Source organism: Kryptolebias marmoratus, linkage group LG4 (assembly GCF_001649575.2).
Source record: "Kryptolebias marmoratus isolate JLee-2015 linkage group LG4, ASM164957v2, whole genome shotgun sequence".
In the NCBI taxonomy this organism is placed as follows: Eukaryota; Metazoa; Chordata; class Actinopteri; order Cyprinodontiformes; family Rivulidae; genus Kryptolebias; species Kryptolebias marmoratus.
Window position 1 is genome coordinate 7,892,048 of NC_051433.1, and position 13,022 is coordinate 7,905,069.

Consider the following 13,022-nt stretch of genomic DNA (forward strand, 5'->3'; position numbering starts at 1 on the left):
CAGTAGGTCTGACACTCACTTTAAAAACTTAGTTCACAAGATGAAAGAACCTTCTCTTAAATCCATTTGGCATTCTTTGTCACACAGTGAGCTGCTCCGACAGACGCCACACGTGCAACAGGAACCAGACTTCCATCTTTCATCCTGTCTCCATCTATTACTAGAGAAGAAGAAACTGCTTCATCTTCTTAAAGCCCTTGGAATATGCATATGCCATCTGCTTATTAACACTTTACTTTTATTGCAGACAAAGATAAATCATGATTAACTTGGATGTTGATTTTATGGTAGGAAAACTAACTCACTGACAGTCCAGACAAAAAAGCAGAATATGCAAAAAAGCAGACTATGTAATGGGAGCTCTGCCTTCAATCTATTATATGCCAGCTTTCATTTAGAAATGCAATATCAAGTATGAAAAAAAAAGTTTATTGTTTGATATTTTAGGAGGAGATAAGTACAGTACACGATTTAGTACATATTTACCTTTAAAACTGTTACAAATTCAGCAATGGCATTGAAATTCTACATTCTACAGCAACATGCTATGTTCATCTTTTTGCCCCCCACTGGAAATGGGAACAAGAAAAAGATCATTTTAATATGAAACATGAGCTACTTTGGAAATCTTTGTTATTAATAAACTTTTTAATCCATTTCAGAGTTGAGTATACATGCATAACACAGCGTTCCAACAACAGTTAATAAGTTACACTTTACTTCAACTGCAGATGAAAAAACATAGACACTTCATCAGAAGCCATTGTGATTTTTTCTTTGTTTTTTTTTTTTTCTTTTTCAAGATCAGTTCATCCATTCAACTACTTTTTCTTTCTGAGTGACAGGAGAGCTGGTACCTATCTCCAGGAGTCACTGTGTGAGAGGCGGGGTACACTCAGGACAGGTTGCAAGTCTGCCCATTGATTTCAACACACCTAAAGTGTTCTTTTTGGACATGCAGGGTTCTCAGAGCTGATAACTTAACAGTCAGAGAATACATTGTCATGGCAACATGGCAAAGCTCTTCATAAAATGTAGTATCTTGGTGTTGAATAAAGACTAAATGAATAAAAATCGGATGTGGAGAGGAGCACTCCACTTCTTAGTTTCAAACATTACACACATGCTTAGGTGCTTTTTTTATTTTTATTTTTTATTTATTTATTTTTGTATATTGCTTAAATATGATCAGGTTCTGTTGAATGACATTTCCTGTCAGTGTTACCTATTGGCACAGCCCAATCATCACCTACCACCATGGAAGAGATGACTGGCAACATGCAGCTGCTGAGCTCTCTGTGACACCAAAGGTCCAACCAGTTCATTGAAAACTGACACAAAGAGCATGCGACAAGTTGGGAATGAGAAAGTGTTGCCCCTCTAATAGCACTTATTTTATCTCTACTTCCTTTCATTCCCTCTCTACAACCCAGCCAGCATTGCTGCAGATTGCTGTGAGGAAACGAGGCTGTAATCCCACAGGTTCATGAAATCCTCTGATCTAACACTTTGTAATCACAATGGGGGGTCGTATTATCCTTGTCACAAGGTGCTTCAGTGGAACTGTGTCCCCCCAGTAGCTTTCGTCACTGATGCCAACTTGACTTCCTATCAAAGCCCACAAGGGTTGAAGTAGCTGACGCCCACACATCTACTGGAAAAGAGCAGAGGTCAGAGGATCCTACTGGCCAGCCTCTTCTTATTATACTCTACTTCAGAATGGAAGCAACTGACAACTAGATGTAAAGTACTCTAAACTAACATGATAATACTAGTCTTTCTGAATCCTTAAACAGGTTTTCCTCACTTTATGCAGCCACATCTTTTTGAACTATAATTTGTTCAGCTGAAAAACAGTGGATATAAACTCTGTAGCTCTTTAAATTTTGAATATATATATATATTAGTATAAAGTATATTTGTTTCATTTGATGTATTTGTGAGACAATAAGAGACAAAAATCTTTAGAGAATGTGTGCAAGAGCTTAATGATGACATTTACTTTGTTACACCTTACTGCGAAAAATGTTCTTTTGGACCTTTCTCTGCAGACAGGTAGATACTATTTGGTTTGGTTTCTTTGCTTTTTGACTCAATCAAAGTTCACAGCCCAGCAGAAGAGTAAACAAAACAGCACAACAGCAATGAAAGCTATTTTCATAATCCTCTCTGCTTACACTGGGGACTATTGGAGCAGTGTCTTGTAACATCTGGCTACAGCTTAACCTTTCCCTTCTGCACCCATGAGCCCAAGGGCACACAACACTTCATGCACACTCATACATCTATATGCACACACACATTCCTCTAGGGTGTGATGCACACTGACTACAAAGTGATTTTACACTGTGACGGTGTGCCGTGCCACATCGTGTGTGTGTGTGCCTGTACATCTGCTGATGGTACAAAGTCTGTGTAGTGATGCCAGTAGTTAAACACCAGGCAGTCATAGGCAGAGCTGTATGGCACCTGATAGTCCAGCAGCATCCCCAGTGTTCCTCCTGATCACTCCAGTCCAGGAAGCAGAACACAGCTGCTGTGGCTCCGGTGCCCACTGGCACCAGTTCTTGAGAAAATCTCATAGTCACGAGTTCAAGGGTGACAAAATGGCTAACACCTCAGTTGAATATCCTTTGCTCATATTTTCTTTTTAACACCGTGTCACTGTGACCACTACTGTTACCTTTTAATCCTTAGTTATATTTCATTTTTGCTTCATGACTGTTTTACAATATCATGCTACAGAGACACAGTCATTTTGCATTCTTTTTTGGACTGTTTTTAAATGTTTTGCGTTACTTTTTCATTGTGGTTGCACAACCATAAAAATTTGGCCTCTGCGAGAAATGTTTGTAGAAAAAAGTTTCACTGAAACTCCAAAAGGTCTCTGTAAAAATGCCCTAAAGAGAAAGAGGGGTAGAATGAAAATCCATAATTTTCTTTGTAAACCTTTTAAAACCAGCAAAGTTGAGAACAAAAACAAAAGAAATGTTCCATACAGAATTTATGTATATACATATATAAGAATAAAATTATTTTCCACCTACATCAGTGTTGGTTTTTGTGAAATGTTTTAAATATCCATAATTTCAGCACAAAGTCCAGAGCAGCAGGAGAGGGTGAAGAATGATATAATTGGTTGTTTCATGCAGCTCGACCTCTGCTCCTTTACACTGCTGGCACATCTTTTTCATCCTGCAGTGCTTTTAAATAATCAATATACCCTGTGGTCTAATGCATTCAATACACCTTGAAGACTAAATGACACATAAGGCTTGTTTTTAAAAGGAAAAAAAAGAAAAAGAAAAGAAGTAACTTTAATTCAAACTACAGAGGGCAGTGGGTCTGACTGAAAGCTGATTTAGACCACAGTTGATCAAAAAAGATCTGTGTGATACAGCAGAAGGGTGTAGATGCCGAGGGCAAATTCTGGGATGTTAATAAAACAAAGCAGAATGATAATCAGGCAGTGAACCATGACTAAGGTCTGCACTGCACTGAAGAGATCTATACTAGTTTCAAAGTCAATGAGATTTCACAATGAAATTGGATTGCAACACTAAGATAATATGGAGATACTGTAAATGCTTTCTGGTGATAATGGGCTGCTGCACCACACACCACAAGCACTTAAAAAAAATTACTTTCTTTTTTGAGCTGGCATTTGTGAGCAAACATCAGAGAAATTCTTCTTCTTTTTATTTCAGTGTCACAAAATTTAAAAAAGGCACATTTATTTCTAAAATTTCTCAACTTAAAAGGCATCTTATCCTTTATTTGGTAGAAACAAAGGTTGTTTAAATGATTCTTTGGCAATTTGTAATTTCCTTTAAAAGCCAAAACCTGTAGATTTCTTCCCCCAATTAGTGACTGTTTTAATAGTACATACGGTAAAGTAATGTTGATTGAAAAAGAAAGAAAACACTTATCTGTACTCAGTCAACCCGGAGCTTGTTGTATTTTGTAGCTCTGATTGTTATCATCTGTGTCTGGACAAACTGAAAGACCTATTCAGACTAAACCTGAACAACACAAAATAAACAGAGACAAATGTCTCAGTTCAGTATGATCACTGACAGATCAAGAGTGTTTTCTGTTAGAAACGTACTGCAGAGCTTCATGTGCTTCCTCAGTTTTCCTTTTACTCTTGCTTCCCCATCTCAAAACTGAATTATTTATAGTACCAACTAATGATTTTTAAAAGTAGTAAACAGCGGATCTTGGCTTTGGCTTTATAAACTATATCAGTTCAATATTTCTAAATATATTATTGGTGAGTGACGACGGGGTTTGCAAGTAAAATATAACATGCCGAAGAACCTTAAGACACATTCCTCTCAACACTGCTGGTTCCCAGTAATAAGTCTTACTTTTCCTTTTTAAAATGTCTTATTTTGGACATCTAACATACAAAAATATCTGTTTTAATTTTTTTCATTCTGTTGCTCATAAATCTCTTAATGTGTGTTCATCTCATGCCTGCAGACCTACCCTTGTAAAAACCACTGACTGTACCTAAGATTCAATCAAACAAAAGAGCAATCTGAGGCTGGTAAAATGCTAAACAACAGCCTGGAAAGTGTCCCCATGAGGAAGGATAGTTCATTGGTGGTGATGGGGAGAGCTGGCTTATGTGTGGACACTGGGAGTAGTTTGGGGATTCCCCTGCCTCTGTCAGAGTGCTGCGGAGTCATCCATCAAGTCTATTTTTAGGGGACTAAAGTGCTAAACCACAAGCCTGGGGGAGTATATTAAGGGCCTGACAATGTGAGCTGAGGCAATTGATCTATTTAAAACAGCTGCGGAATAGCAGCGGTGTGGTACAAGATCTGTGGCGATTTCATTTACTTTGGTGCTTTTCAGTTCTGGATGGCCTGTGGGTAAACATTGTCAGCGGATTATGTTTACTCCCTCAGCGGGCCAAAAGGTGAGCCAGTCCAGGGATGTCTGTCATTAATGGCTGCCCAATTTGGCAACTTTGTTTCTGTGTATGTTTTAGCTTCTAGAGGCTGTGTGAAAGATTGCTCAACCAAAATATATATATATATTTTTTTATATCTCAATTACAATACCGGCCAGAGAACAATGCTGTTTACTTTCATTGTTATGGCTGTAGTTTTATTCTTTCAGTTAGTCTCTTTGGTTGTTTATCATTCATTTCAGAAAAATATTAGTTTATCTTAAGTGAATGAATGAATAAATAAATAGATAAATAAATAAATAAATAAAATGTAAGCAATACGTCATAAAGTAATTGAAAGTAGAAGTGAATTATCATTTTTGTCACATAGAAATACACATCAGTTGTCATGACTGTGCCTTAAACAGGTGCAGTTGTGTAATATTAATGTTGCAGTTGGGTTATGAGCAAAAGGACATTAGGCAGTTTTGAATTACACAAAAAAAACATACTGTGAACTGTAATGTGCAAAATATTACAAAGCATTTCTTACTAAACTTTGAATGACCAATGCACTTATGCATTTTTCTTTAAGACAAATATTTCATGTGTTTGTTTCATGAGGAGCATGAAACAAAGTAAGCAAAACACAGTCTAAAGTGCAGACCACAATTACCTTGAGAAATTCTTACAAAAGCATCATACAACAAACGCAAAAACAAAACAAAACGAGGGAGCAGAAGTCCGATCCTATACAAGAAAGAGAGCTGCTACCGTGTACACAGTCTCCCACATCCAGAAACATAGGCTCTATCTGGCTAAATCTAGTTTAAGAATTCAATACCTTGTTAATGAAAGAATCATGAGAATGTGAAATCATCAAAGGGAAGGTGCACCTTTCATCGAGCTATCAAGGAGAAAAAAAAAAAGCGAATTACATGGACATGAAATAAAACTGCATACTCTGAGGGGGATTTCCATTAAGCCCATGTCAATTAAATCTGAGAGCACATAATTTCTTGAGTTGATGGCTGGAAGCAAAAGCAAAATCCAACAATACACACAAAGGAAATACAGCATTGTCAAAGACTGAGTCTATGCCACTTATTGTCAGTCAGCTGGTCATGGTAAATTTCTGATAATATCTTCTCAGGGTCCACAGGTGGTTGAAATAAATGACCTGATTTATTTTCTGCTTCCTTTTCTTGTTATATCAGCTATTAAGCTCCTCTTCTCCTAAATCAGCTCCCATGTGGGGTAAGGCAGGACGACATGCTCTCTATTTTTAAAGTAAAATTAGATTGTTGAAAAGTAAAATGTTAGTCAAATTATTGATCTGGTAAACCATTTTTTTCGTTTCTTTTTTCTTCTCTTAAGAGACCTCCCGTCATGAACTGAGTGCTTATTTCTTCTCATCCTTCACTTTTTTCCATTTTGTACCCATTTTTTGTGACTTTTCCACTCTGAGTTCCGTCTTCTATCCTGTTTCTATTTTGGTTCCAAAGCTGTGTTTCTGTTTTATGGTTACTGTCCAGCAGCAACCAGCACCCAGTGTTTGTTTCCAGTGTTTGTTTCGTCTTGCTGTGTCTTTTTCTTTGTTTCTCTTTGCTGCTTTCTTTTTCCTTGTTGAACAACCCTCATAACGGCCCCCACTTGCAGCCAAGACAAATGGTCATTCTCATTGAATCTTGAGTTGGTCATAGCAAAAAATAAATAAAAGAAAGCCTTTCCACTGCCAAATACAATTTAAAAATGGATTTTGTTGCTGTGAATTGGCATTATAAAGATTTTAATAAAATTGAACAGGATTAAATAAAAAGAAATTACACTGGAAAGGTCACTAAATTCACATCCATAAAGCTTTTATTTTGTTATATACATCAAAATGTATAATGTATTTATATATGTCTCTGGTGAGTCAGATTTTTGTTTCCCTTTTTTTCATTTATTAAATCAGGGCATATGATTCAAGTCATGAAAACCTAAATAAATAAATTGTTTCTAACGTGCAAAGTCTATACCACATAAAGTATTGTGCAAAATGTTTAAACCACTCACACTCACAGACACACACACATATATATAGTAGGGTTTTTTTTCTTCTTTTGTTTACATAGATCCAGATTTACTTGCAATCGTTTAATCTTAATTTTAGTAAATTTTGCATCACTTTACTGGAATTTTTAGTCATGACTTTAAAATAAATTATTTCTCTGTTTAAAGTGCAACGGCTCTTTGGAAACTTACAAACTGTACAAAAACACAGCTTTATCCTAAGTGGTGAAACCGTCTATTTGCTGTATGTAACTCAAGTTTTAAATATTAGTGTGAGCTAAAAGGGTTTATTTTCTTATCAGTTTTTGGTGTTCTGAGTGGTGATGGCCTTGATGACTGCCAGCTTATATAAAAAAATCAAATTTCTTTTTCTGTTAATATAGTTATTAAGAAAGGCAACAGAAGTGTCTTCAACTTTCCTAGATTTCCTATTCACTGAAGATGTTTTAAAAGATTATAAAAAATATGGCCCTGAGCTGACAATCATGTCATACACTCAAAAGTAGCCTGAAGTAAAAGGAAAAGAATGTGTACACCACATTTTACACCTCTCAACTTTAATGGTAGTTATGCAGTGAAGTTTATAAAACTTACATCAAGACCACAGTAGTTCAGATAAAGCATTTTAGCTGCTAAGGGCCTCATCAATAAAATGTCTAAAATAAAATGAAAGGGTTGAAAAAAGTACCAAAAATCTTATAAAGCTGACTTTACCAGCTTGTTTTTACTTTGATATATTCATATTCTTGTGTTATTTTAGCACTTATTAAAGTCACTATGAACAATGCAAAAACACAAATACAAAACAGAACAAATCAGAAGGAGGCATTTTCAGTGTTTAGGTTGAGTGTAGTGAATCCTGAAACTAACCCTCACAGACGTGTCCTGAACCTATCTCAGGATTCTTGGTTCCTCAGTCTGAAAAAATCACTGGAGTTCCTAACCCTAACCAGGAAACTGAACAACGAAAACTTTACTAAATAGATGCAAGCCTACAGCTAACTGAGATGTGATGATGCTTAAACCAGTATTTTGTTGTTGTTTGTTTGTTTGTTAATTTCCAAATCCATTAAAGAAGAACCAGATTTGTAAGAAATCTGCATACTAAACCTTACCAAACACTAATGAAACCCAAAGTAGAACACCAGATAAAAGAGATGTAAAGGGGGGGAAAATAGTCAAATTTTAAAAATAAATTTAAAAATAACCTTAGGCCATGATGCCTTATGACTTTGCCTTATAAATAATAGCTATGTATTTCAATATTGACTGCAAAATTTAAATATTTGCTGATATGGTGCACAGACAAACACACAAGCAGTATAGGAATGTGTCACTGCTAGTTGCTACGGTGATTTTATTATTTTTTTCTCTTTTGGGGAAAAATGGCCCTAGTCTTTCTGTAAGATAAATGAGACATTATACTCAAAATAGCTTTGTTACTTACAATGTTGTTATAGCAGCTGTTTCTTGCTGCTAGCTAGTGAGGCTTCTCTGGTGAAACTTTAAATTGTACTTCCTATCATAAATATTGTTCACTGAAACGTACTTATAAACTAAGTCAGCTGTTTTGTTCACTAACAAGCCAGGCATTCTAACTGAGTGTTATGACATTTTGAAAGACTATAAATGTAAGTGTAAGATAATGAGTCTGTCATAGTAAAAATGTAAAACTGAGTCTTTTCTCCCGCAGGGGCTTTGCCAACTCTCCAAAGACTGAATTATTGTTGTTTTCTGTCTTCATTCAGTGACTTATACTCACAGGTGTTCCCTTTATTGCTATCTAGCTGCTTGTACTGTATGTTAGAACATTTTTGGTGTATCCTGGTTGTAGAAAAATACTTGAAGATCATTGAAACAGTGTTACTGAGATGGGCATTCATTGTGAATCTGCCTCTGACTGTTCCCTAGGCTGTCATTTTGAAAAATAAAATCTCTATAATTTGCATTTTCACACTTGCTGAAAGACACAGACCCATTAAGAGGCCCTCAGGCAGAGTTGCCTGTAGTTCATACTTTTATGAATCTTCCAGAAGGGTTTTTACGGGTTCTGCCTGGCTGCATTTATCTGATAGCCCCCACATTTGTGATGTAGCACATAAAAAGGAATGGTAATTAACGGAATAAACAACATTCTACCAAGGAATGCAGTGAAAATAAAGTCATCTCTTGGGAGAACTATTTTTCAGGAACTAGCAGGGGCATACTAAACTCTTAAAAATAGAGTCATAATTTATGTTAATAATGTGTGGTATTTCTTAAGTTTTAAATTGGAACTGATTTGTCATGTTTTTGTTTTTTTTTTTGTTCACCATATTAAAAATGATCAAGGCAAAATATATTATGGATTTTCATTAATAAAACAGTAAGTTTTATTTTTCAATCAAAACAACACTAAAGCAATATAAACATGCATTTTTTTTTACAAAAACAAATAAATTACATAAATAAAAATTAATGCAAATGTCAATAAAAACTTGTCCTTTCCTTTGTGAGGGCTCGTTCTTCATTTCAGTTGTGGGTTGCCTACCGGAGGCCTGAACGCACATCTTAACTGTTCCTGGGACCGAGATGTGTGAGGTTGTTCCTGGGGTCTGCTGGAACCACCCTCCCAGTTCGGGGGTCCCAGCCTCAAGTTCTCCAGTGACCACAGGCACCTCTTTAGGTCTTGATTCTCTCAGCTTTTCTATTTGTTCTTTTAGCTCCTGGTATTTCTTGAGCTGCTCCTGCTCCTCCTTTCTGATGTTACAGTCTTAATGCTACATCTATCACTTGTGCCTTCTACACTTTGTCTCCCACTACAGTGCCTGTTTGTAAATTCACATTTTCTTACAACAAATGAGTGTTCAAAGTGACTACAAAAGTTATTTAAAATGAACCCTCAACTATGCTTCATTTGGCAGATTTCTTTTCACATTACCCAGGATAGTTTACTCCATTATCATCAAGCTGCCACATAATGAAAATACAGTAGGTGTAAAGCAACGCTCGACTTAGTGGCTCAGTGCCGAAGCTCTAATTGTGAAAGTAATATCTTAAAAGCCACAGAAACTTGTTAAAAATCAATACATTTCACTTTCAACAAATGTCCCATCTTGCCATGAGTTTTTTGAGCATTCACAGCTTTTCTGAACTTACTATCTGACTGAGAAATTCTGTCCAAATCGTGCACCGAAAGGTAGTGTGAGAATTGTTATTTATTTATCTATTTACTTGTTTGTCTGTTTTTTTAACTACCATTTTACAGTATTTTGTGGTAACCTGATGGAGGAGGATATTTTAGTATGTGGACCATAAAGAAAACAATATAAATCACACACAGGCTGGGTAACTAATAAACTCATTCACTCAAAACAATAAAATAGATGAGAGGATGTGGGAAATGATCTCTCTTTATGGTACACATACACTGAAATAGATGCCTACTTTTAAAAATAATCTAAAACATTTCATGTAGTAAAGGCATGAAAAAATAAGGTACACTGACATAGTCTTAAAATAGGCATTTTATAGAACCATAATTATTTCTGCATCAGTTACTTTCTCATTTACACTTTAGCCATTTGCCTTTTTAGTGGGTGCAACCATGAGGGAGTTACTGTATTAGTCATGTATGTAAATTATATATGAAGCATCTGTTTAAGTTGGAGTGACCAAAACAGAAAAAAAAGAAAACATAATTTAAAACTGATGATGATGTTGTGAATTTTTCTCAAGTATTAGTGTATTAATTAAGGCCGTTTTTGAACAGTCAGTATTGTGATTAGTACATCTCAAGTCAGTTCTTTTGCTTTTAATGCCATCTGCACTGTGAAATGGTTGCCCTAAACAGCTGTGGCAGGAGTGTGCCAGCATTTCTGTTGTGTGAAAAATATTTTAAAGTGTAAAACAAGATCAGTCCACTAGCCAGCTGTAATGTCTGTAATTTGTGAGGCTGTAGTGACAGAGTTTGATTCAGTGCTACCAATGTGATTAAACACTTACAATTTAAACACATGGCTAGAAACAAATGGGTCGACTCAGCTTACTCTAAGACTTCACGTTAAAGCACAATCGGGAAGTCAGCTTCCAGTTTAAAGTACAAGAAAGATGCTTTTTCCCCCCTAACTGTTGTAAAAGAAGCTTCAACATTGTCAACACAAAGTGGGGTAAAACTTTAACTCAATAAGGCAAAAAGGAATACAGAGAGAGTAGCTGAATTCATTTAAATACTGAAATATTTCATTGGCTTTCGGAGCTGTTGGAGCACTTTCCAGGCCATGTAAAAAAGTTTGTCGTCACAAGATGCATTTTTTTGAAATGTGACTACTATTGGCTTTGTGATGTTTAAAATAAGAATGCTTTTGAAGATATATATATATATTATAAAGGACTGAAAAAAGAGTTGAATTCATAGTTTACATGGCTCACATGCTTCAGATTGTTGTTCACAAAGCAAAATAAGCCCAAGATCACCAATCTGGCAAGTAACTGTAGCAAACATCACCGTGAAATTGATTTTCAAACTTTTCTGACTACAGAAAAAAGTGAATGAAATTTGTAATAAATCATACAGGTGCAAGAATGGAACATCAAAAGATGCACAAAGTATTTTAAAATGAAAAATAAATTTCAAAATCTAATTGGTTTGTCATTTTCACTTTGAAAACTATATTGTTAGATGTAGACTGTGCACTACATGGCAGTAGTGTTTCAGTTTAGCTGGGAAAGCACAAAATATGTTCTACACCTCATACCTCATAAAATTTAAAAATATATATATTTTGCTGGTTGTAACTGTGTCATGCAAGATGTTACACATACATTAGCTTTTGCTAAGACAGATAGCTTATTCCTTTTTTTCATTTAGAAGTACAGATATGTCACAGCAGCTGGTGATGCAGCAATATTTATAATTATCCATAATAATAAATTACTGTAATAATAATTCACTGTAGATGCTGTAGTTCCTGCAGAACACTGCATAACCACAGTCTATGAAACATCTTAAGAATGTTCAAAATGAAACAGACTATGATCAAAACCTTTTGACAGCACTAGGATAACTCACCATGCTTTCAAACAGAAGCTCCAACATAAAACAGAAGTAGGAGAATCTCCCTCCCTCGTTGACCGGGAGTTAGCAGAGCAGTATGGATGGCTGTGTCAATACAACTAGCTCCTTGTTTTATGGGCATAACAGCTCCCCATCCATCCTTGGTTTACAGGTTATTGATTACAGCAGGCTCAACATCATGTGAATTCTATTTGTGCCATTGAACATGGTGCACTGTAAAAGCATAACGACACATTAAATCTTGTCTTAGAGTTAAAAGAAAATCACAATGCCTCCATTTCTTCGAACACTAAGGCCTACAGAGAACATGCAGAGTGGAAAACACATTTATTTTTAAAACATCAAAAATTATTGCTGTAATACTCTAAAATATTTACATGATTATCTTTGGTTGTTATGTTTGATTTAGAATTAGTCTGGGACTGCAGGCAGTCCACATATGCGGTAGCTCATTTATTACATCCAACTAAAACAGAAAATGTTCAGGCATTTATTTTCTGTAAAAAAAAAAAGATTGCAAATAAAACTCCTGTGCATGCATTGCCATAAATTGTCTATAAAAATCTGAAAAATGTCCTACAAAACATTTTGACTATGTATTTATTTCTTTCAAGTAGAAAATATTTTCTCCCACATTTTTGCCTTTACTTGAACCCAACCCAGACATCATGTAAAGAAACATTGTCACTCTCCACATTTTTTGTCACCACTCCATTCTGTTTGGTCACAGAAAGAGAACAACATACTGTCAAAGGACCCCAGTTGCTGGCACTGTGAAATAGTTGCACATTCAGCAACAACACACAGCCATGCACCGATAATTCATAACACACACAGACATGCACACACACCCACACACAAATGCATCAGAATGTCAACTGAGACCCACTCCCAATGAAAGATACACCACTGGAGGTGCAGAGCCATTAAATATACTGCACTGCATGTGCATACATGCATACCATTAACATCTGCCAGCCTGCCACCCTCAAAACCCAAACAACCTGCAAA